General features: G+C 42.6%; 1 pseudogene; it reads right to left on the bottom strand.

Moving 5' to 3' along the window:
* Positions 1 to 26713, bottom strand: LOC125627323 (stomatin-like protein 2, mitochondrial; annotated as a pseudogene).

Raw genomic sequence — 26713 nt, 5'->3', positions numbered from 1 at the left:
CTAGCTGGAATTCACCTGGTCTGCATTAGACAGCTCTGTGTGGGTGGGGGCAAGTGGGGTCACTTCTGGCTCTTCACAGCTTGTGGTTTGGTCAGGGCACTGTAAATGCCAATGGTCTGCGTGCCCGTGCTGGTGATGTCCCTGGTGTTGGAGTGCTTGGCCAGCTTGGAGAAGGCACTCGCATACTGCTCAGCCACAGCCAGGGAGGTGGCTGCATTGCTATTCTGTTGTGTCAAAGCATCAGCCGGGAGCCAAATAGCTTCTGCTTTGGCCTTGGCCTTGACCAGCATGGCATTGGCCTCCCCAGCAGCTTCTTGATCTGTTCAGCCTTCTCGGCAGCCAGGCTCTGGACCTGCTTCCGCCCCTCTGCCACGTTGACGTCAGATTCCCTGGTCCCCTCTGATTCCACGCTGTCGCCTGTTTCCATCTCTTTGCCTCCACCTGCTTCTGCATTGACTCCTTCCCCTGGGGAGGCAGATGGATGTCCTATATCTCATAGCACAGGCACCAGATAACCAAACAGTCCTGGGGCCTGGTGACTATGAAATTATAGTGACTATGAAATGCTAAGGAGGATTAGAGAGGCTACCAAAATATAGAACTCAATAATAGTGGGAGATTTCAATTATTCCCATATTGACGGGGTACATGTCACCTCAGGACAAAATGCAGAGACAAAATTTCTTGATACTTTAAATGACTGCTTCTTGGAGCATCTGGTACAGGAACACACAAGGGGAGAGGCAATTCTTGATTTAGTCCTGAATGGAGCACAGGATCTGGTCCAAGAGGTAACTAGAACAGGAAATAGTGACTATAATATAATAACATTTAACATTCCTATGGTGGGAAGAGCACCTCAACAGCCCAGCACTGTGGCATTTAATTTCAGAAAGGGGAACTCTGCTAAAATGAGGAGGTTAGTTAAACAGAAATTAAAAGGTACGGGGACGAGAGTGAAATCCCTGCAAGCTGCGTGGACACTTTTCAAAGATGCCATAACAAAGGCCCAACTTAAATGTATATCCCAAATTAAAAAAAAACACAGTAAAAGAACTAAAAAAGAGCCACCGTGGCTTAACAACCATGTAAAAGAAGCAGTGAGAGATAAAAAGGCATCTTTTAAAAAGTGGAAGTCCAATCCTAGTGAGGTAAATAGAAAGGAGCATAAACGCTGCCAAATTAGGTGTAAAAATGTAATAAAAGCCAAAAAGGAGTTTGAAGAACAGATAAAAAAAAAACATTTTGTTATTACCTTTTGAGTTTTTGGCTAAGTACATCAGAAGCAGGAAACCTGCTTAACAACCAGTGGGGCCCTTGGACGATCGAGATACAAAAGGAGCACTTAAAGACAATAAAGTCATTGCTGAGAAACTAAATGAATTCTTTGCTTCAGTCTTCACAGCTGAGGATGTTGGGGAGATTCCCAAACCTGGGCCATTCTTTTTGTAGGTGACAAATCTGAGGAATTGTCACAGATTGAAGTGTCACTAGAGGAGGTTTTGGAATTAATTCAGAGATTTAACACTAACAAGTCCCTGGGACTAGATGGCATTCACCCAAGAGTTCTGAAAGAACTAAAATGTGAAATTGCAGAACTATTAACTATGGTTTGTAACCTGTCCTTTAAATCGTCTTCTGTACCCAGTGACTGGAAGATAGCTAATGTAACGCCAATATTTAAAAAAGGTTCTAGAGGTGATCCTGGCAATTACAGACCGGTAAGTCTAACATCAGTACCGGGCAAATTAGTTGAAACAATAGTAAAGAATAAAAAATTATCGGACACATAGAAGAACATAAATTGTTAGGGAAAAGTCAACATGGTTTCTGTAAAGGGAAATCATGTCTTACTAATCTATTACAGTTTTTGAAGGAGTCAACAAACATGTGGACAAGGGGGATCCAGTGGACATAGTGTATTTAGATTTCCAGAAAGCCTTTGACAAGGTCCCTCACCAAGGGCTCTTACATAAATTAAGTTGTCATGGGATAAGAGGGAAGATCCTTTCATGGATTGAGAACTGGTTACAAGACAGGGAACAAAGGGTAGGAATAAATGGTAAATTTTCAGAATGGAGAGGGGTAACTAGTGGTGTTTCCCAAGGGTCAGTCATAGGACCAATCCTATTCAACTTATTCATAAATGATCTGGAGAAAGGGGTAAATAGTGAGGTGGCAAAGTTTCAGACGATACTAAACTGCTCAAGATAGTTAAGATCAAAGCAGACTGTGAAGAACTTCAAAAATCTCACAAAACTAAGTGATTGGGAAACAAAATGGCAAATGAAATTTAATGTGGATAAATGTAAAGTAATGCACATTGGAAAAAATAACCCCAGCTATACATACAATATGATGGGGGCTAATTTAGCTACAACTAATCAGGAAAGAGATCTTAGAGTCATCGTGGATAGTTCTCTGAAGACGTCCGCGCAGTGCGCAGCGGCAGTAAAAAAAGAGAACAGGATGTTAGGAATCATTAAAAAAGGGATAGAGAATAAGAGGGAGAATATCTTATTCCCCTTATATAAATTCATGGTACGCCCACATCTTGAATACTGCGTACAGATGTGGTCTCCTCATCTCAAAAAAGATATACTGGCATTAGAAAAGGTTCAGAGAAGGGCTACTAAAATGATTAGGGATTTGGAACGGGTCACATATGAGGAGAGATTAAAGAGGCTAGGACTTTTCAGCTTGGAAAAAAGGAGACTAAGAGGGGATATGATAGAGGCATATAAAATCATGAGTGGTGTGGAGAAAGTGAATAAGGAAAAGTTATTTACTTGTTCCCATAATATAAGAACTAGGGGCCACCAAATGAAATTAATGGGCAGCACATTTAAAACAAATAAAAGGAAGTTCTTCTTCACAGAGCGCACAGTTAACCTGTGGAACTCCTTTCCTGAGGAGGTTGTGAAGGCTAGGACTATAACAGGGTTTAAACGAGAACTAGATAAATTCATGGAGGTTGAGTCCATTAATGGCTATTAACCAGGATGTGTAAGGAATGGTGTCCCTAGCCTCTATTTGTCAGAGGGTGGAGATGGATGGCAGGAGAGAGATCACTTGATCGTTACCTGTTCAGTTCACTCCCTCTGGGGCACCTGGCATTGGCCACTGTTGGCAGACAGGATACTGGGCTGGATGGACCTTTGGTCTGACCCAGTATGGACATTCTTACGTTTTTATGGCACCCACAATGCTGGTGTTGAGGGACTCCTATGCTGCTCCTAGAAGAGTTTGTCCAGGGAGATTTTCCCCAGCTCAGACCTCAGGGTGGTCTGAGCCACCTGGGTCACTGCATACTCATAGGATCATCAACTGGCTTGTATTTAACCAGCCTGGCTGGTTTTTTATGGATTTGCCAGTTGCCAGAAAACTAATTTAATCTGCTGGAATTTTTTTTACATGGGTCTAAAGATTTGCATTATTATCGCAATACACTGGGATATCTAATGTTAAAAGTTTCTGTGTCCATCTAAAGGTGCTGCAGTGTTCCCACTTTCCACAGTTTAAGTAAGAAAATGATGTTATCCATTTTATCTATATGTGGTCTCTCTCTAGATAGTATAAGTGGCAGCTGAAGGGAGGGAGGGAGGGTTGCGGAGTTGCCTTGTAGTTGGGGGTTGAGGTTGTGCCGGGCTTGCTTTGTGGGGTGATGGGTGCTATTTTTTTGCTTTTCAAAGATGGTAACCCTACATACTAAGCATCCTCCACCCCATAACTGGCCTTATAGGGGTCCATGATCCAGAGGAACAGGACACCATCTATCTGCAAGGTGACTTATCCAGCATGATGGCTAACTGTTCCGGAACATTGATGATATCCCGTACTTGAGGCCCTGCACGTATTGAATCTGATCCAGCAGTGGGATGAAGAAATTCAAACGAGGCTCCAAGATGCGGTGAAATCTGCCCACTTGCTCCACCACGTAGGCCTCCTGCTGGGGCATGAAGAGCACGACGGTTTTCATGGGCAGGCTGGAGGGCAGGGGTCAGCCATGCCCAAGGCCCTAGATGTCAGGAGCTCTGCAGCAGGATGTCATTCAGGTATTTTTAAGTTTACATAAGAATCCACTCATTGGGTTTTTATCACAGTTAAACAAAGTCTTTTTAAAATAACAGTAAATACCAGCTCTTCCTATTCAGTTTTGCACCACTCCTAGGTTGAAAATATTTAAAAGGGTATGCAAAAATTAAATGAGTAATTGATAAGCTCTTCTAACAAAGTAATAATATTAAAGTACAACACAAACTTCTCTCTACAATATTCCACTTGTTACATTTTCTCTCCAACATGTCTAGAGATGTTGGTGCTTTGATTACTTCCCTGGGTACATTATTCAATTGCCGGATTGATCTCAGAGTTAGGAATATTTTGCTAATGCCTGATTTGACTTTTTCTGTTTTCTAATTTCATATTTTTAGTTTGCATCTTACACCTTTTGTTCCACCCTGCATGTTCCACCTCTCAAATATTTGTTTTATCCATCTGCTATATGCAACTCAGTCTAGCCAGGACATGATTCAGTAAAGGGTGGTGATACATTTAGAGGACGTCTGCATTTTCTTCCTGCTGTCATGTGGTGGTGGTTCTTTTTTTTCTTTTTCTTTTTTTTTTTTTGTGTGCTACACCCTTAGCTTTATTTTAACTCAGTTTTGTAATTAATTCCAATTAACCAAAGGTATTTCAATATGCAAGCGATCAGAACTCAGTCTTGCTCTCCTGCAAGTCAATGTAAGCTTTGCCATTGATTTAGAGAGAAGTATAGGCAGGATTTTATGTAAAATATGTCAACTGATAATTGTTCATGCAGAAATAACATCTGAATGTAAAGGTTGTGTTTGTTTTCTGTTTTGGTTTGGTTTTTTTTATTGTTGTTTGTTTGGTTTTTTGCAAGACAATGTGCATGAATTGTTGGAAAAATATCCTTTAAAGTATCAAGCTTTCCTCCATCAGTCACCAGTGACTCTTTCCACTCTGACACCAGTTTTCCACAAGTGTAATTCTATGGAAATCAGTTGGTGTTCTAAAAATAAATACATAAATAAAAGAGAGGGAATCAGGCCCAATGTGCATTAGGGGGAAAAAAGAAAAGAAAGAAAAACCCAAGTGTTTTTCCTAACCAGTTATGTCATTGATTTAACGGTGGAACATTTTTTTTTTTTTTTAAGATTGTTATTTTAAGGAAGTAGCTGCCCTGTGTTACGCTGCTTACAGAATGAATAGCTTGCTGGTCCAAAATCTGTGCTCCAGTGAGGTGTCCTAGTGCTGTGCTGCCTTCTCAAAAGAAAACCAACGCTGGCATAATTAGCCATAGGGGGATCACTCCAGTGGCTTAGACACAGCAAAGGGGCTTGTGTGCCAGTTCAGTCATTGCTGCTGGGGTACAGCAGCCCACGATCAGGGGAGTGCAAAGGTAATCGTTACCGCTTCAACCTCCTCCCCCCGTGAGGCGCTAACCCTCTGTATTTAAATCTGTAGAGGATGCATATCATAAAATTGATTATTAAAGCCTAACAATACATAATAATTTTACAAATAGATTTAGACAGTAGGGGAGAATGCTTTATTAAAGCTCAGACTAAGACAGTGCTTAGCAAATACATGTGATCTCAATCAATAAAAGGGGCAAAATTGGTAAAATGGGAACCGTTAAATGGAAAGTAACATGCCACAATAACACTGTTCAAAACAAAAATACCATAGAATACATGTCTGAACTTTAATTTTATTTGTATATATATGTATGTTCACTCTTGGTAAGTAACTCTCTTTCTGACATAATGGATTCCAGCTGAGTATAGAAATCACATAGATACAAACTATTATGCACTAGCACTGTCCTACTATCTGATCATGGGCTTCGAATGAAGAGTTTTTTCCAGGGTTACTATCGTTGGAAAGCCCCTGTGACTTAGAGTGATGGTGCTTAAAATTCTGTTCACTCTTCCTTTTTTCTCCTTCATTGTTAACTTCACACAGCAGCAGTGAAAGCTCAGAAAATGTGTTATAAAACAGTCTTCACATTTTTTAAACTTTTTTTTTACTCTTTCGCACTTTACTTGATAACTATCCCTTCCTAATGAATTCTCATTTGCATGCATACGAATGTTAAAAGTAATTACCAAAAATTGCATCTATTACATTGTCTGGATCCTTTAATAAATGTACAGTATAGGCGGAATTGGCAACTTAGGGCTTGTCTATACTACAGCGGCTTGTTGATTTAAGCTACGCAATTTGAGTTACATTAGTAGTGTAATTCAAGTCCATATAGCTTACATCTAATTACAGCGGGATCCACATTATATGCTATGGAGATGGGAGACGCTCTCCCGCCGACATTGCTTCCATCTCTCATCGAGGTGGAGTTCAGAAATCGATAGGAGAGCACTCTCCCATTGAGTGAGCGTGTCTTCACTAGACCCACAAAATCGATGGCTGTGCATCGATTGCAGCTGTGCCGATTTAGCTCCATAGTGAAGACCAACCCTTAGATTAGTTCTGTTGGAATATAGAGTAAAAGGCTCCAAGTCTTTGGTTCAAATATGGCCAAGTCAGAGGATAAAAGTCATTACCATCTGATGTATGCAGTGTAGTTATAGCTGTGTTTGTCCCAGGATAGTGGAGAGACACGGTAGGTGTGGTAATATCTTTTATTGGACCAACTTCTCATGGTGAGAGAGCCAAGCTTTCAAGCTACACAGAGCTCTTCTTCGGATCTGGGAAAGGTACTCTAAGCATCAAAACTAAATACAAAGTGGAATAGATTGTTCAGCAAAAATGATTAGCACAAATTCTAAGGGACCATTCACGATAGAGTACTCTCCCATCGGGTGACTATGTCTTCACTACACCATTTCATATAGGCCATCTGATGTCTATTCACTGGCCTATATGAAATGTGTTCATGTTTTGAGCCCTGTTTGTTATAGGTGTTCATAAAATAAAAACAGTCACCAGAGTTGGCATTATTTGGCATCTTTATTGGTGATCTGAGCAGAGAGCATAGGGAATACATTGCTAGAAGTCATGATAGGGTTGGTTGAGGTACATTGCAAGTAAGGACTGGGGTTTATTAAGATATCAATGTGGGAAACTGTACTCTGCTGCTGCCCGTGATGTATCTGTCCTGTAGATTAACCGAGTCTCTGGGACTCGGACTCTGACACATGACGTTTCTTTTATACATTCCCTGTTTGTGGCCTCACAAAGTTGTGTTAGCTCCTTGTCTGACTCCTGGCACTGGCCAAGATAGTTATACATCAGTCCAGAAGGAGAAAGCTTGACAGGGAGGTTATCTGTGATTGTGGAGCCTTACTTTTGGTCTCTCCTTGCCTCAGATCTCTGGGCAGAGTTCCTCTGAGTGCTATCCACTAACTCGTTGGGCTCCTTTTTGGAGAAGTGGGTGTGTCTGGTGTTCTTCACTCAGTGTCCCAGGGTAGTACCCTCACATTGAACTTTTGACCCCAACCCCTTTCTTGTTTTTATTATTTGTCATCCCATGGAACCTGTTGTTTCTGAGCTCTGCGGCCCCTCCCTCAACTGAGGAGGCTGGCTTTTTGTCCTAGGTGAGCTTAGACTCACCTTCTCAGAATGCAAATAAGCTGACACTTTTCATGAGCACCACTTTTAATTAAACTTTTCAGAACATCCATCAGTACATAATAAAATGACTCACTGAGCTTTCTGAAGATACTATTGTGACATTCCCCTCTGGTGTTATCCAAACCGGTCATCTGATAGGTCACTCCAATCCTTGACTCGGGGAGCCAGCCTTACCCTGCTCTGCTGTGAGAACCCCCACTCCTGGGCTGTTCACACACAGCCTCTGGCATGTAAGCTGTTCCTTGGATAGTGCAACCGAATGACACTAGCCAATATCTCTGGTCCCAGACACAGCCCTAGGAACCTCCGTCTTGCAGTGCCCAGTTATGCCTACTGGACACTGCAAGCTTATACGAGTTGGTCAATTTAACAAAGAAATTGATATGTACCAGGCTTGTTATCCCAAGGGGAGTCTCTGACATGCTTCAAACCAAATACACTGCTTCAGGTAGAATAAACAAACAAATTTATTAACTACAAAGATAGATTTTAAGTGTTTATAAATCAAAGCAGAACAAGTCAGATTTAGTCAAATGAAATAAAAGCAAAACACTTTTTAAAAAAAAATAAAAAAAAATAAAAGCAAAAAACAGCCATTCTAAGCTGATCTTAACACTTTCGATGCCCTTACAAACTTAGATGCTTCTCACCACAGACTAGCTGGTTGCCCTTCAGCCAGGCTCTCCCCTTTGATCAGCACTTCAGTTACTTGGTGGTGGTGGTGTCTGTAGATGTAGGTGGAAGAGAGAGGAAGAGCATGGCAAACATCTCTCCCTTTTATCATGTCCTTTATTCTCTCTTGGCTTTGCCACCCCCCCCCCCACCTCCCTGCCTTCAGAGTCAGGTGAGCATTACCTCATCACAGTCCCAAACTGACCAAAGGAAAGGGGGTGAGTCACTCGAGAGTCCAACAGATCCTTTGTTGTTGCTTAGGCCAGTGTCCTTTATTCCTGTGAGGCTGGGCTGGGTTTGTCCCATACATGCCCTGATGAAGTGTGAACTTCCCCTCTGCTTCTGGAGAGTTTTTTCCTGGACTTGCTTTAAGTCATGAGGACACATTTTCAGCCTCATAACTATATACATGAAATTACAACCGATAACATTACTATAACATTACCATAACAATGCTCAGTACATCATGAGCCTTCCGAAGACACCCGGCGTGACAAACTTTGCATTAGATACCACACAATCATATTATAAGGATGAACATGGGGGTGCTGGGTGTTCCCCTGAGGTACAGAACATCACAGCTACAGAACTACATCAGCTCATCATGTGTTTCAAAATACAGTTTTATTCTACCTTTCTTATTTCTAAAGCCACCCATGGATGTTCTCCAGCCTACCTCATGGACCTTGCTCATCCTCTTCTGTACTCACAAACAATCTGTAGTTTGAGTAAGAGACCTCTCTGGGGCACCGAGAGGCTAAGGGCCAGATTTTTAAAGGTATTTATGTATCTAAAGATGCAGAAAGGCACCTGGTGAAATTTTCAAAAGCACCTAGGAGCCTATTGGCATCTTTAGGCACATAAATACCTTTAAAAATCTGGATCTCCATGACTTATCCTCACTGACTGACTTTCCAAGACTGATTCTGCTCTAATTTAAACCAATGTAAATCTGGAATTAATAGAATTAACTGGTGTAAATGAGAGGAGATGAAGGCTCTCTGGGTTATATTCCAGATCCAAGCCCTTTAGGCTGCATAAGTGGCTTACTATGGTGAGGCCCCTGTACAATTCCTTTAACACAGGCCTTTCAGGAGATGCTGCAGAGAATCTAGCTCTCTGTCTTTATACCCTTGCCTATACCCTATACCTCCTCATTTCTCTTTCTCCATTTCTCCTCTCACAGTTGCTGTGTTCTGCCATTTGTTTTGTGTATATTTTACTATGTAAAAGAAGTGCACCTTCTATATTAGCTGGGCATGTGTCATAAATATAAAGGGAAGGGTAAACACCTTTAAAATCCCTCCTGGCCAGAGGAAAAACCCTTTCACCTGTAAAGGGTTAAGAAGCTAGCATCACCTCGCTGGCACCTGACCAAAATGACCAAGAAGGAAACAATATACTTTCAAAGCTGGAGGGGGGGAGAAACAAAGGTTCTCTCTGTCTGTGTTGTTTTTTTGCCAGGAACAGAAAAGGAATGGAGTCTTAGAACTTAGTAAGTTATCTAGCTAGATATGTGTTAGATTCTGTTTGTTTAAATGGCTGATAAAATAAGATGTGCTGAATGGAATGTATATTCCTGTTTTTGTGTCTTGTTGTAACTTAAGGTTTTGCCTAGAGGGATTCTCTACGTTTTGAATCGTAAGGTATTTACCATCCTGATTTTACAGAGGTGATTCTTTTACTTCAATTAAAATTCTTCTTTTAAGAACCTGATTGCTTTTTCATTATTCTTAAGATCCAAGGGTTTGGGTCTGTGTTCACCTATGCAAATTGGTGAGGATTTTTATCAAGCCTTCCCCAGGAAAGGGGGTGTAGGGTTTGGGAGGATTTTAGGGGGAAAGACATTTCCAAGTGGGCTCTTTCCCTGTTATATATCTGTTAGATGCTTGGTGGTGGCAGCAATAAAATCCAAGGCAAAAGGTAAAATAGTTTGTACCTTGGGGAAGTTTTAACCTAAGCTGGTAAAAATAAGCTTACGGGGGTTTTCGTGCAGGTCCCCACATCTGTATCCTAGAGTTCAGAGTGGGGAAGGAACCTTGACATGGTGGAAGAGCTTGTGGGATTAACTTGAAATCATTTTGAGATCAATTTGAGATTTTTTTGAACAAGAAGCACAGATTTTAAAAAGGAATTTTTTTTTCCCTTTGGGCTGCTGGAAAGCAGGTTTTCAGCTGAAAGCAGTTAGAGGTTTTTTTTTTTTTTTTGGTCTCTGCCTGAGGGCCAGAGCAGAGACAAAAGGGAATTGTCTTTTGTGAGCTGGAGTTTTCTCTACCTAAAGGCAGGGTAATTAACCTCCTGTAGGGAAATTCACAAGTCTTCACAGACCTGAAGAAGTTTTGTTTTTTTTTAACCTAAGAGCAAGTAGAGGAGTTTTCTGTCTATTTGCCTGGAGACAAAGGTGTTTACTCTTCCCTTTATATTTATGACAGCATGGGACTCTATTGTTAGGCATGAGACTGCTTGAAATTGACTGTTTAGAAGGAAGCAACATGCTGTGCAGGCCACATGGTTAAATTTGCCAGTGTTTGTAAGGCAGGTGTACATTATTTGTTAATAGAAACCACTGGGCTGAAATTTGCTCTGTCAGTGCCATATGCTAACAATGAGGAGAAGGATGGTTTTGTGTCTAAAACTCAGGCGATCTGGGTTCAATTCCTGGCTCTGTCCCAGATTGCCTTAGCCTAGTCACTTAATCTCCTTGCTTCCCAATCTGTAAAATGGAGATCACACTTCTCTTTGTTATCTTAGCTATTTGTATTGTAATCTCTTTGGGGAAAGAAGGACTACTCCTTTGTGTGTATATATATGTATAACAATGAATAACAGGCAGAGCTGGATAAATTTTTTGTGGGCCCCGGTGCCCAGACCATGGCTCTGCCTCCTGGTCGTCCACAATCCCCCCTGAAGCTCCACCCTCGCTTGGCCTCTTCCCCCCCCCCCCGAGGCCCCGCCTGAGCTCTGCCTCAGGGCCCCGCCCCTGCTTGGCCTTTTCACCCCCAAGAGATGACCTGTGCTCCTCCCTGAAGCTCCACCCCCACTAAGCCTCTTCCCCCCTAGGCTTGCACGGGGGAGGGGACAGAGAAGAACAAGCAGGGGGCAAGAGGGTGGAGAGGAGTGAGCAGTGGGCAAGGCCTCAGGGGAAAGAGGCTGATCAGGGACTGGGCCTCGGAATGGAGCATGGGGGAGCAGGTCTGCACTCCAGATGGTGAACCCCCTTTTGAGTGTGGGCCTGGCACCACTGCGCCATTGTATACCCAGTACTGATAACAAGACTGCACTCATGATGGCAGCAGGGCCGTGAGGTTGTGACTTTACAGTAACTCTCTATAAAAACTGAAGTAAACTCTGTATGTGCTCCTGTGATATTTTGTGAGAACTGTTAAAGAAAAAATTAAAAAGAGGAAAAGAAATGCATTTGAGACATGAAGATCTGGAAAATCTAGTAGTTTTTCATAGGGTTTTGTCACTGAATTCAATCTTCTGAAAAGTATTCTCTTTTACTCATTAAAACTTCTATTAAGGTTAATAACTTGGTACCTTAACTATACTGTCTAAATTTCTGTATTCTTGCAATCAGTATAGTTCAACCTCCTGAAGTTTATTCAATGTACTTTTTTCTCTCCCCAATCAGACAATGAGTCTTGTAGAGAAACCACTCCTTTGTGAGTTAGGTTTGGGTTATTGATCACTGTGGTTATCAGCTGCATTAGAGCTATTTCCTGACTCCGACAGGACGTTCTGGCCCCACTAGTTTCATCATCAGCTCAGATTCACGGAGTCTGTTGATCCAGGTTTCTTCATAAGCATATTAAATCTAGTGAACAATGGAATGTCCAAAATAAATAATAATGACACACAAATTGTCTTGTGCAATCTCTAGAAACAAACAGTGACAGCAAAACACTGTGAAGCCCAAGTGAAATATGACTGCTTTGGAGCATTTCATTTATGGCTCTGCCTAATTATCATAGTATGCAACAAAAGTAATTAAGAATCCAGCAAACATAAATTTAAATCATGTCATGACTACAGATTTTGACAAACATTAGCGTACATAGCTTCCTCCCATAATAAATAGCGCTATATCCCTCAGAGAGAGGAGGGGATTACGTCTACCCTCATTATCTTCCCTGAAGAAGTTAAAACTTATAAGGGCAGGTATACACTACTGCTGCTCGTCAATCTAAGCTATGCAATTTGAGTTATGTTAGTAGCATAACTCAGGTTAACATAGCTTAGATCTACTTACTGCGGGGTCCACACTACGTTATGTCGAAGGGAGACACTCTGCTGTCGACTCCCCTTACTCTTCTCACTCCGGTGGAGTACCAGAGTCGACAAGAGAGCAATCTGCGGTCAATTTAGTGGGTCTTCACTAGACCCACTAAATCGACCCCTGGTGCATTGATCGCCACAGGGTGGATTCCCCTGGTAAGTGCAGACAAGCCTTCAGTCACATTTATCCCTTGTGTACCTCTCCAGCTCCTTAAGGTCCTCATTCAGCAAGGCACGTAAGTACCTGCCTAACTTTAAGCATGAGAGTCGGCTCACTGATTTCAGTAGGACTACTCCCATGCTTAAAGTTAGGTGCAGGCTTAACTACCTTGCTGAATCACAGCATAAATGAGTTGCTTCACCGTGATTTAGGCATGCTATATCTGAGTGCCACAGAACAGCTGTAAGATCCGCACGTCTTTGGTGGCACTACAGACTTCCTGCCATCTTTTGGTGGCTGCTGTGCATGTAGCATAGAGGTAGAAGAGACTATCTCCAGGAGCAACTTTAACGTCCTTGATGTGATTAGACGTGGTGCAACCAGTCCACTGGTACAAAGGATCAGAGCACTAGTTTGTCCCAATTCTCCATTGCTGTGGTCTGTACCTGACAACTCCTCACCTATCCAGGAGATTTTAAAAATTTGTTTCTTATAAAATTAATAATTATCATGCATTGCATATAATTCATAGTGCCATGAGCATTAATATGTATTTGATACCAAGAGGTTGTTATAATTATTTTTGTAATTTGTAAGAACATTGGTATAAAGCTTTCAATGGCCTGAGACAGACTCCACTACCCTTCCCACTCCCGTTTGTGATGTATTGAAGACTGTATTGAAATTGTGATCTAGAACTAGATACGTTAATGGAGGATAGGTCTATCAATGGCTATTAGCCAGGATGGGCAGGGATGGTGTCCCTAACTTCTTTTTGGCAGAAGCTGGGAATGGGCGACCGGGGATGGATCACTTGATGGTTACCTATTCTGTTCATTCCCTCTGGGGCACCCAGCATTGGCCACTGTTGGGAGTCAGGATGCTGGGCTAGATGGACCTTTGGTCTGACCCAGTATGGACATTCTTATGTTCTTATCTATCACTTTACGTTCTCTGGGGTTTTCCTGATCCTGCTTGCAGGCCAGGGGCTCTGTAGGGAAGCATGCAATCAGGGCCTGGCAGAGTCAGTTTGTAGACAGACAGCCTAGAGTAAGTTGGGGTGAGTTGTGCCTCTCTGTGTTTAGTACTTAGTATTAGTACCTGCTTTGTCTCTCTCTGTTTTGGGGTTCTTGTGTGTTGTTGTTCTGAAAGTATGAGACTAGGTAGCTATACCCTGGGGACAGAATAGATCATGCATAGCAGCATTATGTTCACCTGTTGTGCATAATAATGCTGTTACCATGAGAGTGAAAGTCAAGTAATTTGTAATGTCACCTGAAGGCTGGAATAGAATTTCAGCCTGTAGCAGAGTTTTGCTATATTCTCTTTCTTCAGCTGCTGACTTATTTGCTTTGCTCTAATGCTGCTGATCTGCCCTTTCTCTTTTCCCCTTCAACTGTACTGCCTTTCTATTTATCCCTTGTCCTTTGGAACTCAATCTACCTAGCAGTGCTTAGATATCAGGTTTCTAGGTGACTTTCAAATACTAGAGATTGTACAGGGTTTGAGTCACACTTAGTAGTGAACAGGTCATCTTTTCCCTTGCACTTAGTTTTTAAAATGCTAAATCGAGGATTTATAAACCTGGTTTAATTCATACTTGTTGTGAGTGGTTGTAGGACAGAGTGGCCAAATGGTGCATTCGGATGGTTAATTCAGATGGACTTCAAAGGTTTGGACCTCCATGACTCAAGCAGAAGATTAAAATCCACACTGGAACATTTGGCTTTAGGGCTAATATATATCTATTAAGGTGAATAAATAATACCAACCTGCCTCCTAAGCTTGTAGAGTAAGATAATGTTGTACAGTGCTATTTAGGTGCTAAATATTCTGATACTACAGAAAGGATGGTTCAGTGGTTAGGGTAGTCGCCTGGGATGCGGGAGACCTGCTTTGCCACCACTTTCCTGTGTGATCTTGGGCAAGGTGTTTAGTCTCCCTGTGCCTCAGGTCCCCCATCTGTAGAATGGAGACGCTTGCACTTTCCTATCGCAGAGACATTGCGGAGATATACACATTAAAAATATTGTGAGGTGCTCAGGTACTATGGTAATGTATTAGTACCTTAGTGAGATGCATATTATATTATTACTAATATTTGGTTTGTGATTATTTTCTTCAATATTGATAACAGGGAGAAAGCACGGCTCGTGTTTGCAATGCACTTACCCATATATAGAACCCAGTGATCTTTGCATAATGATTAAAAAACAATATAATGGTAGTCTTCAAATACAGGCAAATGGTGTTGGCTGTAGTACATTCAGTTAATAATCCTTTTAGTGGATGGAATTACTACGCCAGCCTCTATATGTAAATTCTTCAGTACTTAAAATCCTAAAAACACTTCTGGACCCATACATCAAAATAATACTATTATCAAAATAATTATTGTGAACATCATGAAAGTTCAAAGAATAAAGCATTAAGGTCGTGCACTTAAGCAAATCATAGCATCAGAGAATCGAAGGACTGAAAGGGAGCTTTAGAGGTCATCTAGTTCAGTCTCCTGCACTCATGGCAGGACTGAGTATTACCTAGACCATCCCGAACAGAAGTTTGTCCAACCGGCTCTTAAAAATCCCCAATGATGAAGATTCCACAACCTCGCTAGGCAATTTGTTCCAGAGCTTAACTACCCTGACAGTTAGGAAGTTTTTCCTAATGTCCATCCTAAACTCCCTTCTGCAATTTAAGCCCACTGCTTCCTGTCCTATCCTCAGAGGTTGAGGAAAAGAATTTTTCTCCCTTCTCCTTGTAACAACGTTTTACGTACTTGAGAACTGTTATCGTGTCCCCTCTTGGTCTTCTCTTCTCAAGACTAAACAAACCTAATTTTTTTCATTCTTCCCTCATAGGTCATGATTTCTAGATCTTTATTTGTTTATATTCATCCTTTGTAATTTGACCTAGTTTCCACTTTTTGTAGGACTCTTTTTTGAATTTCAGATCATTGAAGATCTCCTGGTTAAGTCAGGATGCTCTCTTGCCATACTTCCTATCTTTCCTATGCAGTGGGATAGTCTGCTCTTGTGCCCATAATAATGTCTCTTTGAAACTGCCAACTGTCTTCAGTTGTTTTTCCCCTTAAACTTGCTTCCCATGGGATCTTTACCTATCAACTTCCTGAGTTTGCTAAAGTCTGCCTTCTTGAAATCCATTATCTTTATTGTACTGTTTTCCCTCCTACCATTCCTTAGAATCATGAACTTTACCATTTCATGATCACTTTCACCTAAGCTGCCTTCCACTTTCAAATTCTCAACCAGTTGCTCCCTATGTGTCAAAATCAAATCTAGAACAGCCTCTCCCCAGTAGCTTTCTCCACTTTCTGAAATAAAAAAAATTCTCCAATACATTCCAAGAATGTGTTGGATAATCTGGGCCCTGCTATGTTGTTTTCCCAACGGATGTCTGGGTAGTTGAAGTCCCCCATCACTACCAAGTCCTTTGCTTTGGATGCTTTTGTTAGTTGTTCAAAAAAGAGCCTCATCCACCTCTTCTTCCTAGTTAGGTGTAGTAGACCCCCTACCATGACATCGTCCATGTTTTTAACGTCTCTTATCCTTACCCAGAAATTTTCAACAAGTCTGACTCCTATTTCCATCTCAACCTCAGTCCAAGTGTATACATTTTTACTATATAAAAGGCAACACCTCCTCCTTTCCCCCTGCCTGTCTTTCCTGAGCAAGTTGTATCCTATACTAATATTCCAGTCACGTGTATTATCCCACTGTCTGTCATGCCAACTTCATAGTTGTGTTTTATTAACTAGCATTTCAAGTTCTTCCTGCTTATTCCCCATGCTTCTTGCATTAGTATACAGATATTTAAGATTCTGATTTGATTTCCCACCTATGTTCTCTCTTGTCTCTCTCTTATCCCTGCTACAATGGCCCATGCTCCCCCCCCCGCCCCCGATTCTGACCCTTCTCCCAGTTATCCATGTTTTTGACTTACCTGTGGGCGTTTTTCCCCTGCCCCGTCAAACCTAGTTTAAAGCCCTCCTCACCACCACAGTTTCCAACTTTCACGCAGTCAATAAGCACCCTGACTTTCACAATAAGCCAAAAATCAAGCTAATCCCATTTCAAGGCCAAAACAAGCCAGTCCCTAAGAACCCCAACACTCTGTGACTAGATTCCCCTGGCATGCAGTCTGGGGCTGTGGTGGGTCCGCTGTGCACCCTTGACTCTCTCCCACCCCTTGCCCCTGCTTGCTCCCCCTTGTCCCTGCTTTCCGGGAGCCGATCAAAAAAAAAAAAAAAAAACAACAATCAACAAGCTACAAGCCAAAAACTAGCCAACAAGCGACTCACAAGCCGATTAAGCCAAAAACAAGCCCAATTTCTGCATTTCACAGGTTTGGCATGTCTGCTCCTCACTATGTTGGTCAGTCTGTATCCAAATATGCTCTTCCCTTTCCACAATAGGTGGACCCCATCTCTGTTTAGCAGTTCTTCTTCCTGGAACAGCATCCCGTGGTCAAGGAAGTAGAAGCCCTCCTGGAAACACCATCCTTGCAGCCAGGCATTCACAGGATGCATCTGTCTCTGCCTGGGCCCCTACCCTTGACTGGAAGGATCAAATAGAATACCACCTGCGCTCCAAACTCCTTCACCCATACTCCCAGAGCCCTGTAGTCACTTCTGCTCTGCTCAAGGTCACACCTCGCAGCATCATTAGTGCCACATGGATGAGTAGCACAGGGTAGCAGTCAGGGGCTGGATGATCCTTGACAATCCCTCTGTAAGTCTCGGATATGGGCCCCTGGCAGACAGCATACCTCCTGGGATGCCATGTCAGGCTGACAGATGGGTGACTCCACCCCCTTCAGAAGAGAGTCACTAACCACCACTACCCTACGTTTCCTCCTGGGAGTGGTGGCTGCGATCCTCCCAGTCTTGGGGGTACGTGGCTTCTCCTCCTCCTCCTCATTGCTCATTACCAGGGCAGCATAATGGTTCTTCATCACTGTGATGGGTGGGTTGGGAGTAGGGGTGGAGCACTGCCTGCTGCCCAAAGTAACCAGCATCCAGTGTCCTCCCTGTGCCATGTCCTCCTCCCCTGCGGTATGACAGCAGTCCTTTCTACCTCGATAGCTACCTCAGCCTTGGACATCTCCATATGAATACTCTCAATGAATTCGTTGTGGACACAGGTGCTCCGCGGCCTAGCCACTTCTTCCTGTGGCTCTCCCACATGCTTTCTGAGATATACCGCCAGTGGACTCCTTTCACACTGGACAGTCCCCCCAGCCCAGCTTGCTAAGAGTGGGAAATGCAGTCTGCAAATCCACGCCAGAATCTGGGTAGAGGCATCCAGGGTCATGGTCTCTGTCTGGATCTGGGTGCCAGTGGAGGAGGCGGGAGCAGTGTTGGTACTGGCGATTTGGCTTTACTAATGATAGCAGTTATATTATGACTCCCTCTCACAAACGCCCTCTCAAACTTCCCTGTTTACAGTCCCCTTCCTGGTCACTTAGCCTCTGGCTTTTAAGGCCTTCTCTCCTATAGTCAGCCCTCAATCACACAAAGAAAAGGAGGACTTGTGGCACCTTAGAGACTAACCAATTTATTTGAGCATGAGCTTTCGTGAGCTACAGCTCACTTCATCGGGTGCAGACCGGGGAAACTGCAGAAGACATTATATACACAGAGACCATGAAACAATACCTCCTCCCACCCCACTCTCCTGCTGGTAATAGCTTATCTAAAGTGATCATCAAGTTGGGCCATTTCCAGCACAAATCCAGGTTTTCTCACCCTCTGCCCCCCCCCACACAAACTCACTCTCCTGCTGGTAATAGCCCATCCAAAGTGACCACTCTCCTTACAATGTGCATGATAATCAAGGTGGGCCATTTCCAGCACAAATCCAGGTTCTCACCCCCCCACCCCCTTTTTTCAAAAAAACACACACACAAAAACTCTCTCCTGCTGGTAATAGCTTATCTAAACTGACCACTCTCCTTACAGTGTGCATGATAATCAAGGAGGGCCATTTCCAGCATAAATCCAAGTTTAACCAGAATGTCGGGGGGGGGGGTAGCCTGTTTCCCATTGTTTTTTTCTCCCCCCCCCCCCAACGTTCTGGTTAAACTTGGATTTGTGCTGGAAATGGCCCACCTTGATTATCATGCACATTGTAGGGAGAGTGGTCGCTTTGGATAAGCTATTACCAGCAGGAGAGTGAGTTTTTGTGTGTGTGTTTTTTTGAAAAAAGGGGGTGGGGGGGTGAGAACCTGGATTTGTGCTGGAAATGGCCCACCTTGATTATCATATACATTTTAAAAAGAGTAGTCACTTTGGATGGGCTATTACCAGCAGGAGAGTGAGTTTGTGTGTGGGGGGGCTGTCAAGGTTCCTCCCCCACTCTGAACTCTAGGGTACAGATGTGGGGATCTGCGTGAAAAACCTCCTAAGCTTATCTTTACCAGCTTAGGTCAAAACTTCCCCAAGGTACAAAATATTCCACCCGTTGTCCTTGGACTGGCCGCTACCACCACCAAACTAATACTGGTTACTGGGGAAGAGCTGTTTGGACGCGTCCTTCCCCCCAAAATACTTCCCAAAACCTTGCACCCCACTTCCTGGACAAGGTTTGGTAAAAAGCCTCACCAATTTGCCTAGGTGACTACAGACCCAGACCCTTGGATCTTAAGAACAATGAACAATCCTCCCAACACTTGCACCCCCCCTTTCCTGGGAAATGTTGGATAAAAAGCCTCACCAATTTGCATAGGTGACCACAGACCCAAACCCTTGGATCTGAGAACAATGAAAAAGCATTCAGTTTTCTTACAAGAAGACTTTTAATAAAAATAGAAGTAAATAGAAATAAAGAAATCCCCCCTGTAAAATCAGGATGGTAGATATCTTACAGGGTAATTAGATTCAAAAACATAGAGAACCCCTCTAGGCAAAACCTTAAGTTACAAAAAGATACACAGACAGAAATAGTTATTCTATTCAGCACAATTCTTTTCTCAGCCATTTAAAGAAATCATAATCTAACGCATACCTAGCTAGATTACTTACTAAAAGTTCTAAGACTCCATTCCTGGTCTATCCCCAACAAAGACCAGCATATAGACAGACACAGACCCTTTGTTTCTCTCCCTCCTCCCAGCTTTTGAAAGTATCTTGTCTCCTCATTGGTCATTTTGGTCAGGTGCCAGCAAGGTTACCTTTAGCTTCTTAACCCTTTACAGGTGAGAGGAGCTTTCCCCTGGCCAGGAGGAATTTCAAGGGGGTTTACCCTTCCCTTTATATTTATGACAGGGGCGGAGGGTGAGAAAACCTGGATTTGTGCTGGAAATGGCCCAACTTGATGATCACTTTAGATAAGCTATTACCAGCAGGAGAGTGGGGTGGGAGGAGGTATTGTTTCATGGTCTCTGTGTATATAATGTCTTCTGCAGTTTCCACAGTATGCATCCGATGAAGTGAGCTGTAGCTCACGAAAGCTGATGCTCAAATAAATTGGTTAGTCGCTAAGGTGCCACAAGTACTCCTTTTCTTTTTGCGAATACAGACTAACACTGCTGCTACTCTGAAACCTGAAATTAACCACACAGTGGGAGGGTGATTACAAGGCTGATTGAGGTTGATCAAAGATGATCCAGGGAACAAAGGCTCAAACAGTCCCCAAATACTCAATCCCAATTGACCCTGACACTTTAAATAACCTGAAAGAGAAAGAAAAACACAAAAAGCCAAAAACCAAAGAGCCAAACAAATTCACTCACCCCAAGATTAGTACTCGCACCTTGTTTGTTCAAGATTAGTATTCCTCCCCCTCTCAAACTCCCCTGTTTGCAGTCCCCTGTTTGCTAGCTAAAGTCTGCACTGATTCAGCATTGCATTTAAACACGTGCCTAACTCTAAGCATGTGGTTAAGTCTCACTGACTTCAAGTTAAGTATTTGCCCGACTTTAATCAATGGCTAAGTGCTGTGCTGCATAGGGATAGATGTCTGAATCGGCCTAATGGCCTGATAAAGCTTACTGAAATCAATGGAAGCATTGACAGGAAAAACACAGGAAATTAAATATATCTGACTTTGTCTTGGTAAGTGATTGTAATAGAATTCTATACTTCTTTTTCAGTAGAACATTGTTGATTTTGTAGACCAGGGTAGCAAAGAACAATTATTTTTCCAATTCACATGGATTCTTTAGAGAAGTAGTCATCTTGCAAGAGGTGACAGATGAAGAGAAAGTTGTACCTTGTACATACAAACAAGTAAAGCTGCAACTCAGGGATTTTCTGTTGCCTAGGGACAGCTTTTGTCCTGTAAACTAAAAAGGAGTGAGATACATTAAGAGCCTTATAATGAAGATAAAAATGTAATTCTGTCTAATATAAAGCCAGCTACAATGCAAGTACATTAAATCCCCATTATAAATCATCTTTGTTACAGCCCATTTTACAGCAATCAGAAAGCTTCTCTTTCTTGGATGGAAACATAATGAGGGTGCAATGTTTCAATTGCAAATCACATTCTTTTCTTTTATGAATCAAATGGAGGAAAATATATAAAGTAAAATGCAAAGAGCATTGAAGACACTAGAAGAAAGTCTTAGATGGCAGAAAGATCACTGAAGTACTAACTGGGAGTAAAATATATGAAACATTTAAATTTCAGCTGATTAAGTAGATGAATGCAATGGGACAGCTATCTCAAGTGAAGAGTGAGTGAAAACATTAGAAAGGCTGAATGTTAATATCTGAATATTTGAAAGGCTTGTCCTAGCAGTTTACAGCACAAACTTGAGGGATGAAGGGGCAACATTCAAAGGCTAAGAATGCCATCTCTCAGCACTAAAAGAGCAAAGGAATAAGGAGAAGTCAAAGGATGACAGTAGTTGGATGCAAGCCAGTCATATAAAGATATCAGCACAGAATACTAGAAGAGACTGGCGAACATCCCAAATCAATGAAAGGAGATTACTGCAGCATGGGCAATATACTTATCTTCTGAAACCTAAAATGTAGATAACACAGCTTAAGAGCAGCTAAATGGAAATGAAGGGAAATTTAGGAAATGGAAAAAAATAAGGACATTTGAATTGTAAAATCATGGATGGAGTTGATCAAAAAGGCAAGTGCAATGCAGCCTGATACATTGTGTTTGACACTGTTATGTGAAATATACAGGTTCTCAAATTGCCATTTATAGATTTTGTGTCTAAGAAAGTAACTCAGAGGGTGTGGTACATATTGAAAACATCTGGATCTGCAACTCAAATAGACTGAGGATTACAGTATTCATGAAAACCTACATAATGGTGTAATTCCCCAAGAGAATAACCTACTGGAGCTGTGAAATATTCTTACCAAACCATGCATGTCTAACATCTGGATATGCATTTTTTTAATGACTAGTGCATACTGGAGACTAACCAAAAACCGCAGAAAAACCTGTGTGTCCATGAATCCATTCTGCTCCTTACTAATCTCAATGACACTTCCGTCACTATTTCAATAAATAAAAGTGTTTTGGAGTAAAATCAGCAAGTCACTACTTCACATGCTTGGAGGGGAAAATGATCACATAGGGTATCTTAAAACTAAGGCTAAAGTAGCCTATAAATGCAGTACTTGATAGTCCAACATACATTAATAATGAATTCTACATATATGGGCTATAATGAGTGGCCAGTGGTCATGCTGGGACTAGGGGTGAGAATCCAGGTCATCACAAGGGCAGTAGAGCAAAGGGATTCCTGTTAAAATAGCCTACAGTTTATCTGATAGTGAATAATTCATTTAAATGTTTGGGATTCAATCCTTTAAGCCATAACTTCTTCCACTGAAAATATAGATTCAATCTCATCCCAGTTTATTTCTTCCCTTTCCTATCTTTTAACCCATTACTGATCCATGAGAGGAACTTCCTTCTTATCCCATGACTGATCATTCCTAATTACACTAGACACTAGTGCCCTACCTAGACAAGTCACCAAACCTACTTGTGCTACTTGCACAGTGCAAAGGGAGTTTAAAATGGCCACAGCTTGCCTCTGCTAAATTCCTCCTGTGTAAAGGGAATTGCCACTGGTATAAAGCAAGAGGAGATGGCTCTCCTGCATCCTCCACCAGCTTTGGTGCCTGACTCTGCAGCCTCCTCCACTGAAGCTGCTTTGCCCAATGTAAGGAGTGGGGAAGGGGCAAGTCTCGGTGTGTCGGGGGGAATGGGAGAGACGTGTAGGGTGGCTGAGCAAGGCTCTGCTATAGAATCACAGAATTGTAGGGTCTGGAAGGGACCTTAAGTGGTGATCTGATCCATCCCCCTGTACTGAGGCAGATTAAATACACCTAGATCATCCTTGATAAGTGTTTGTCCAACCTGTTCTTAGAAACCTCCAGTGACACAAACCTTCCTCAGTAACCTGCTGTGGTTGATTCCCTGCTGGCATAATATCTATGAGGGATCTTGGCCAGCATGGTAAATTTAAGGATGCAGCTCTAATGCATACTGAGACTCAGTAAGCCATGATCACTCCCTTTCAGTCCCTCCCTGTCTCTGCTGTGCCCAGGCTCTGAGAATTGAGTCCTTAATCTTTGTTTCTCAATTTTTTCATCTGTAAAATGGGGATAATAATACTGTTTTGTTTATCTTCTTACAGGAATACCCAGCCCATGGCCCTCTGATTAGTATGAAGCTTGCAACTGCAATTTCCTGACCTTCTCATTTGTCAACTTGGAAAAGATTATGGGAAACACATCACAACATACATTTAGGCTAATTGCCAGACCTGCAGAGCTATAAATGAGCATGCTCACTAGGCCAGCTAGGAGGGAGGGATTTTGACTGGGGAAGAAAGGGGGTCAATATTGCAGCAACATCAAGCAAGATGCCACACTTTGCATATACAATTTGTTTAAAAAAATTACATGCTGCAGGTAATCTATTGCACAAGTAGTACGAAGCGCTAGGTGTGTAGAAGTCCAGTTCCTCTCCCGTCAGCGGTTAATGTGGTATGTGTGATATGGAATTGCCCAGGGAAATCTAAGACACAGAGAAATTAAGCAACTTTGACAGGACCTATGGTCTAATGGATTAGAATTTGGATTGGGTTTTAGTTCAGTTACTGATACTGATGTGCTTTGTGACCTTGGGCCTTTATCCTGCATTCCCCTATCTGTAAAATGGGACATTAACAAACACTTACCTAGCATATAGGCATGAGGCTGTGAGGATTAGTCCATTTTTGTAAAATGCTTTGAAAATGTAATGTACATATTATGCGCTAAAGGAGAAGAGAACTAAGGCTTGGGAGAGAAGTATACAGGACCATAGAACCTGGACTGGTTGAGAGTTTCTTAAGTTGTTATAGGCCTGGCTGGTAGAATCACCTGTGGTTAAGCCTGTTTGACACTTCCTGTTATACTACCCTGTTTTTAGTTGTTTATAACTTTGCCAAACCATTTGGGCTGGAATTTTCTATGCTGGGTATCTGGCTCAGGTTGTTTTTTCTTTATTTATAATTTCAGCCAAAACATCTGCAAGAATGAGGCTAGGGGAAAATATATTTGTCATAAATATAAAGGGAAGGGTAAACCCCTTTGAAATCCCTCCTGGCCAGGGGAAAGCTCCTCTCACCTGTAAAGGGTTAAGAAGCTAAAGGTAACCTCGCTGGCACCTGACCAAAATGACCAATGAGGAGACAAGATACTTTCAAAAGCTGGGAGGAGGGAGAGAAACAAAGGGTCTTTGTGTCTGTCTATAGTCTGTCTATATGCTGGTCTTTGTCGGGGATAGACCAGGAATGGAGTCTTAGAACTTTTAGTAAGTAATCTAGCTAGGTATGTGTTAGATTATGATTTCTTTAAATGGCTGAGAAAAGAATTGTGCTGAATAGAATAACTATTTCTGTCTGTGTATCTTTTTTGTAACTTAAGGTTTTGCCTAGAGGGGTTCTCTATGTTTTTGAATCTAATTACCCTGTAAGATATCTACCATCCTGATTTTACAGGGGGGATTTCTTCATTTCTATTTACTTCTATTTTTATTAAAAGTCGTCTTGTAAGAAACTGAATGCTTTTTCATCGTTCTCAGATCCAAGGGTTTGGGTCTGTGGTCACCTATGCAAATTGGTGAGGCTTTTTATCCAACATTCCCCAGGAAAGGGGGGGTGCAAGTGTTGGGAGGATTGTTCATTGTTCTTAAGATCCAAGGGTCTGGGTCTGTAGTCACCTAGGCAAATTGGTGAGGCTTTTTACCAAACCTTGTCCAGGAAGTGGGGTGCAAGGTTTTGGGAAGTATTTTGGGGGGAAGGACGCGTCCAAACAGCTCTTCCCCAGTAACCAGTATTAGTTTGGTGGTGGTAGCGGCCAGTCCAAGGACAAAGGGTGGAATATTTTGTACCTTGGGGAAGTTTTGACCTAAGCTGGTAAAGAGAAGCTTAGGAGGTTTTTCATGCAGGTCCCCACATCTGTACCCTAGAGTTCAGAGTGGGGGAGGAACCTTGACAATATTGTTTCACTCATATTCAAAAATTCTTGAGACCTTTTCTTTGTACAGCTCTAGCACTCTTATTCTTTGGAACAGGGACTTGAAATTTGGCAGGAGAGTAACCTTTGTGTTAGGGATGTGTCCTTTGCCATCCCTTTGAAAATCTCCCCAAATCTGGCCAAGTTATGAGCCTTTGAAAAATTACAGTTAGCACCTGCTCAGTAGAAACGTCTTTGACTTTAAATATTATATCTCCAAAGTGTCCATCCCCTCTGAGCATTCATGAGGCTCCCACAGCTCCTAGAATAGACCAGACTATGCATGTGCCATTCCAACAGAGCAACTGTGTTAAAAGAACATTATTAAGGTCGCAAACTCAAGCACTTAGAATTTTGGAAGTGCCATAATTAAAGTTTCCTATGCAACCTTAATTCGGTCCCCTTGCCTTTGTGCATTATAAGACCATCTTTAATTACATGATTACATGCTATTTTTTCCACATGACCCTTACCTCATTCAGTGCAAGGCCTATATTAGTTGTGGTAAGGGGTGGGCTTAGGGACACCCTAGAGTAAAGGCCTGCCACCTCAGTCAAAGGGAGGGACCACAAGGCCCAGAAACCAACTGAGTACTTGGGACAACAAATGTGAAAATGGGTGTAAATGAAGGCCAAAGGTCAGAATTGGTACCAGATGGGAACACAAGCAGAGAACATCAGACCTCTGTGAAGGAGTCCAAGGCACCTATGAATGCTGCCCAGAGGAACTCTGCTTGGAGATGTGAGACAACAAGGGACAGGAAATAGGCCCCACAGTCACAGAGTATCTCCCCATCTTGGCCAGCACCAAGAGGTGGTTGATGAGGCGGTCTCCATACTTTGTGGACCCACCAATGGGGTGTGCAAAAATGAACAACTGAGGAGAAAAGTGCCTCCAGAACCTCAAGAAGAGGTGCAGCCTGGTGCACTATAGGTAAGTGTGCATCAGAATTCCCCTTTTAATGCAGAATGGGCAAGTGTCAGGAAACTCTGTGAACACATCCATGCTCAAGGCTCCGTGGAGTAGCCACCAACTGATATCCTTGGCAGGCTGTGGGACCTTGGGTTCGCCACCCTCAAGAGGTGGCAAGAGATCCCACCACTTAGTATGGGGGCAGGACCTGAGGGAGAGGAAGTGGATGGTATGGAGCACAAATGTGATGAGGTGTGGTTCAGAGATGGACTGGCTGGACTTAGGTTGTGCATTGCAGTGAAGTTGACTTAGGTGATGCATTGGAGGTAGTTAGGGGCTCACGGTACAGGGACCTGATGGCCGGGACCCACTTGAGAGAAGAAAGAGAAGCAGGGATAAGGCTGCCCTTACCTGCTGGAGCACACAATGGTGAATGCATGGTGTGGCAACCCCATGCACTGAGCACGTGCCATGGGGTCCACCCACACCCTCCGACCATAGTCCAGGAGGTCTCCAACTCTGGTGATGTTGGCCAGGACCAATCTTTGGGGCTCTGAGGTGGCCTCCACCAT

Source organism: Caretta caretta, chromosome 1 (assembly GCF_965140235.1).
Source record: "Caretta caretta isolate rCarCar2 chromosome 1, rCarCar1.hap1, whole genome shotgun sequence".
Lineage (NCBI taxonomy): Eukaryota > Metazoa > Chordata > Testudines > Cheloniidae > Caretta > Caretta caretta.
This window is presented reverse-complemented; position numbering and strand designations above follow the sequence as displayed.